The following is a 6,000-nucleotide window of genomic DNA, read 5'->3' as shown; positions in this document are numbered from 1 at the left end:
TGCGTTGGGTAGCAACGGGTGACTGTTCTCTTAATTTTCGTGTTAAATAATTTTTTAAGATTAAAATTCATGCCATACAGCAATCGCATATTTGGGTGCCATTTCATAAAACTTTCATGCTTAAAATGTTTAAGGGATAAATGGAAGACTGATAATGGAATGGAATGAATGATAAGTGTCACAGTTTAAATAATTTTCGTAGTTAGAAATTATGAAACGCTCTGTTAAAAGTAAGGGAGTTTTTATGTCCGTTGCAGTAAAAGAAAATGCCTGACAAAGTAGGGCTTGGACAGATTCCAAGTGAATTTTTGCAATTTACGTTGCATTGTCCATTGTGCTGCTGTAATACAGTTTAAAATAAGTCTAAACTGTATCAGCTTTATTTATGGGTTGCAATTTAGAAAAAGTCAAAAACCGCACTCAAAATGCAATTTAGAGCTTTCTGGCAAGAGGAGACACCCAAATTAATAATGTGACATGCCACTGTTTGTGCATGAACAAAGTTATACTGCTATTTCCTTAGATACGCGATTAAAAAAAATAAATTTTTTGAATCCCCGGCGGAACACATTCCATAAGATTAAGCGCTTTTATATATCACCTTTAAAGGTGGCTTCTCAAAACACTTTACAGGATAAAAACAACAATAACAGCAACAACAACAATATTGTATTTCATTGCACTTTGAAAACCAAGTAATAACTTAACTATATGTGCAAACATTTTATGATATGTCGCTGTTGTGAATGTCTGTAGAGTGCATCTTATTTGCCTGTCTGTCCTGGCTCCCTCGCTCGCCCTCCCCCCTGTCTCCCTCAATTCAATTCAATTCAAGGTGCTTTATTAGCATGACAGATGGGTACAATTGGTATTTACTTTGCTTTGAGTTTCCACTTTTAAAGGTGATATATAAAATCAAGGCTTTAACTTGCTTTAACTCCACAATGTATTTAAAAAATAAAAACGATTACAATCTAATCTTTCCACGTTTCATCCCAAGATCCCAAGAAAAATACATCTAAACGGGAAGAAAGCTATGCTGAAAGTTTATTAAGATACTTAGAAGACAAAGATATCAATTTATGTTGCATTTGTCTTGTGAATTAAAAAACACATTTAATTTGCGATTTAAATCAAATGTATATATAAAATGCTTTGGTCTTTGCTTTTAATGTAACCGATATAAATTACAGCAAAACCAAATCAAGATTCTAAATATTTATCATATAATTGTCCATATAAACTTATGAAGTGCCATAAAAGCACATCAAATGATGTTTAATTCAAATGGGTAGATTTGTGGTTCAAGTCCCATTTGTCATGACACAATATTACTATTTTTTTTATTCCTTTGAGCTGAGGAAGATTTAATGGCTTAAATGCTCCTGAGCATTCTGAGGACAGAGATGTATTCAGCTCTACTCTCTTGAGTCAGCAAAATGTGATGTGTGAAAGTTAATTGACCTAAATCAAGGTATGGTCAGATAAAGGGATTAAAAGGCACTTAAATGTTTACAGCCTGCATTGTGTGTTTAATGCTGAAATGAAATTTGAATTAGACATTCAAAACATTAGGAGAAAAAATAGACCATTTGTAAATGCCTTCTATATTTAATAAACCTTGTAGAAATAATTTTTAATTAGGTTAGCAAAGTTGTGAATTAAACACTTTATTGAAATAATTGTATAGAATTTTACTTAAAACCTTTTTTACTCATCTGCTCTACCATGCTTTTAATTCAATGTTCATTGGTTATTGATGACTGTATATTGATACAGTAAGTACTGTATATATTTTAATACTTTTTAATAATTATATTTAAGTCAGTGTCATTTATGAGTAAGACTTGGAAACCAATCTCTCTAATACTGTCCAAAAAATAGATGAAGATTTAGTTGCTAGTTTTCATACTGGAACAAAGGATTTTCCAAACAAAACCAATTCAGAGACCTTAAAAATGAAATGGAAGAGCAGCACCCAATGAGCAGTAGTCTTAATGGATCCCACCTGTGCCTTAGAAAGATGAACATTTGCAAATGGTATTCTATAACACAACAGGTGACGGGAGGCATGATGTGCTAAAAAGCCTTCAGCTTTCTTGGTCATTGGAAGGTTTTTTTTTGCTGCAAAGGTTATCTCTACTGATGGGATGGGTTCTAGTTGGCTTGGGGCAAGGATCTCGAAAGAGCATGAAAAAATAAAATTAACTGGAAAAGGAGGAAATCTGAATGAAATAAATAGAGCTAAATCAAATTGCCAGAGTATCTACTAAAGGGAATGTCTGTATTGATTTACTCTTTTCAAACAACCAAGATAGAGTAAGTTAAATAGAGATGAGAGAATTAGGGAATTGTGATCATAATATGGCATGCTTACAGGTATATTTTGGAATGATACAGAGTACAGACAGTTTTATGACTTGAGGAAAGGATATTATTACAGAGACAGAGTTTAAAAGAAGCAGAATGGAATAATATATGGAATATAGATATGGAATCTGTAGAGAAAGAATAATAACATTTTAAAGATATTCTGTTTGAATTGAAACGCAGAATATATCCACTCCTAGACTAAATAAATCAGAACCCAGAGAAGAGTGGCCCAGATGAAAAGCACTTTTTAAAATGAATAATTAAACAATGATTTGCTTTTAAAGAAAATGAGTACAATGAACCACAAGCAAATGTAAAGGAATAATATTAGGAAGGCCAAGAGAAGGTTAGAAATGAATGTTGCAATGGAGGTTAACAAAAAGTTATTACAACAGCAAAAGAACACTGAATAATTAAACAAGGAGATAATAATGAGAAACTTCAAGGTGATGAAATGGTTAATGTATTAAATTTGTTTCACTCAAGTGTTTACCAAGAAAGAAATAAACAATTTGCCTCATGCTCAATAAAGATGAAGTTCCATATTAAACAGAATAGAAAAGGCAGAAGGTTTGCATATGTTAGAAGCACTTAAGATTAATAACTCTCTGGGGGCTGGTGGTGCTCAATCAGTTTTACCTGAGAAAACAAGAAATGTTATTCATACACCAATAACAAAACTATTCCACCAATCAATCTAGGCAGGAGTAACCCACATTGACTATAAAATTCCTAATGTATTACACTTCCACAACATTGTAGCGGCGAGGCTTATTAATAAGAAAGAATTAAGTGTTCTGAGCTTTCCCAAATTAGGCCTCATCTCTCAGTTCATCTCTGTGGTGCAGCCACAGAGAAACTATTCATGCAGGCTGATTTAAGGTTTCCTTTGATAAGGTTTCCTAGGACAGCTCCCAAAGGGGGATGCACTTAGCTAAGCCTGGCATTCATGATCAATGGTCATCCATTGGCGCCTATCTGTCTAGGGAGTGCCAGATGGATATCTGGACTGCATTACTAAGTGTCAGGAGTAAGTGACTCATATCTCACCTTGATCAACCAATCAGGGACTGGTAGGGCCGAGTAACCCACGTGGGACTCTGATGCCCATGGAACTTTCAGCCAATGAATGAGCTGAAGTTCCTCCAGGTAAAAACAGGCAACACAGAGAGCTTGAGAGATTAAGAGATTTCTGAGAATTCTGCGGACTTTTCTAAAGGGAATTCAAAGGAGAATTCCAGGGCAGGACGGCCCAGGAGCAGAAGGCTCTCAAGGGCAGGACATTTTCGCAGTGCGCCTCCTGACCATCCTGAGACTCAGTCCGGACAACCACGGAACGGCCAGTGTGTCCGAGTGCCAGAACTTTCCTTTGTTCTAAGAGTTGAGAGCGGAGGTTGCCAGAGAGTAACCAGAGCATCCACCCGAGGTTAGCACCAGCAGCAGGCTTCGTCAACAGGTCAGAACTGTGGACAGGTGAATCACTATTCAGAACTAGCTCTTCATCAGGAACGAACCGGTCCTCTTCCTGACTTGCTGGGACTCACAGTCATCTTTTCTCCTGTGCACAAACTTTGCTAGTTAAAGCCAACACTAACTAGCCGGTCAGTGAGCATCAGTAGCGCACCGTCGCAAGCCGCACAGCACAGCCTGGCACACAGCCAGAGAGCACGGATTGGACAGCAACAGCCTGCAACTGTTTCTTTGAGCCAGCAGGAGATCTGAATCCCCAGAGATTGGATGAGTATTCAACTTCAATGCATTACAGCTCGAGAATTCAATTGCTATCCCAACCAGTTGATATCAATTTAATTCCTAAGAGTTATGTACTTGTTTTGAGTATCTAATGTAGAAGTTATAACCAAGTTCATTGATGAAACGGTCTTAATTAATGATATACTGAACATATGTCCTCTTGATATGTGTAACACTTTGTAACTGATTGAATATAAATCTTTTGTATTCTGATAACCCTCTCGATAAGATCTGTTAGGTTTATATGCATATTCTATGTATTAATAAATGTATCCTCCTGTATTAGTACCTGTGTGTGTGCGTTGTTTGAGTTTTATCGCATGGTTGGATTCTAAAGCCATCAAAAGAATCAATTTTGTGATTTACTGCTACAATTAATAATTGTCCCAGTAAATGCCCAAACCCTACAGAACTGGTGCCTTCAGAGAGCACACTACATTTAATTTGGCGTCCCTGGGCCGGCTATGGCAACGTTACATTTTGGCGTCCCTGGGCCGGCTATGGCAACATTACAACATGGAAAACAAAACTGAAGTAAATTATACCTTCACTAACTAGTCTTTCTCCTATGATATGTAAAGTTATGGAAACAAGAGAATCTAATGGATTTATAAAAGTTAGGTATTGCTTCACTTACATTTTAAATCAATGAAAGTACAGTCTGGTGCAAACTTAAAAGTCATGTCAAATTTTATACCCTGGTTTCTTTTTAAGAAACACTTCGTGGAGACCCTTTGATCAAACAATGATCTATATGAGCCTAATTTATTTTGTAACTTTTCATGTGTTCTTATTCAGGAATTGGGATATTAGTGCTCAGATATTTGAGTTCTATATTCGTAAGTTCAGTTATATTCATTTACAAATTGTGTATACAATATACAGTGTATTTATCACAGAAGAAAGTATTTTAACCTCCCACTATGTATAAAAGATTTATAGTTTAAATTTATCAAAAAATGTGTGAAGTCATTTTGGAAGTCAAAAACATTCAGTTAAGGAGGTAAGAGTGTGCATACATTATTGATTTTTATGAAAGTGTAGTATTATTACCTTTGACTCGGATAAACCCCTAAAAGTATTCTACGCAACTAACTAGAAGCAAGACCATCACAAAGTTTTTTAATTTGTCTTTCAAACTGCATCCGTAAGGAAAAAAGTTATTCAATCAAATTAGATCAGACAACCCTAACAACATGAAAAAGAACAAGATGTCCCCCCAAATAACATTTTAAATGAAGAGGAAGAAGCCCAATTAAGAACTCCTCCCCTTCTCCCAATCAAAAAAAATCTGAAAGTACCCAGGTGCTCAACAAAGCTTCATGTTGGTGTAGACTATTTCTGAAATTTTTATCCCAGTAAATCAGTTTCTCATATCCTGCACAAACATACAGTACAAGCAGACAGACAGGCGGACGGCCTCCCAGAATGAGCAGATCATGGTTATTTTAAACGAGTGTGTTATTATTACCAATTATTGGCTGAAAGGAACAGTGGTGAAGCAGTACTTGAAGTGAAACTAGAGTACTAATTACTACACAAGAGATGAAAACTCAAAAATGCAAATAATAAATTAGAGCTAAATGCATTTATTAGTGGGGAATTTCTGCTACAAAGTACGGTTATACCGCACATACAACTACAATGATGCTAAACATTTTCTTTTAGATATTTATCTCTGATAGAAATTCAGGACATTAGGTATTGAAAGTTAGGTTATCAGTACTTTTAGTTCACAATTGTTGTACTTTTGTTGTATTTTTTTTCAGCAGAAACATCATGCTTAGATTTGTCACAAAGTCCAGTGCTGACAAGACAGACAAGACATTTGACAAGATCATGCTACAGTATGGTGATGCTCGCCTCATTGCTGCT

Source organism: Lepisosteus oculatus, chromosome 3, assembly GCF_040954835.1.
Source record: "Lepisosteus oculatus isolate fLepOcu1 chromosome 3, fLepOcu1.hap2, whole genome shotgun sequence".
NCBI lineage: Eukaryota > Metazoa > Chordata > Actinopteri > Semionotiformes > Lepisosteidae > Lepisosteus > Lepisosteus oculatus.
The sequence above is the reverse complement of the archived record's forward strand: the minus strand, read 5'-3'. Positions refer to the sequence as shown.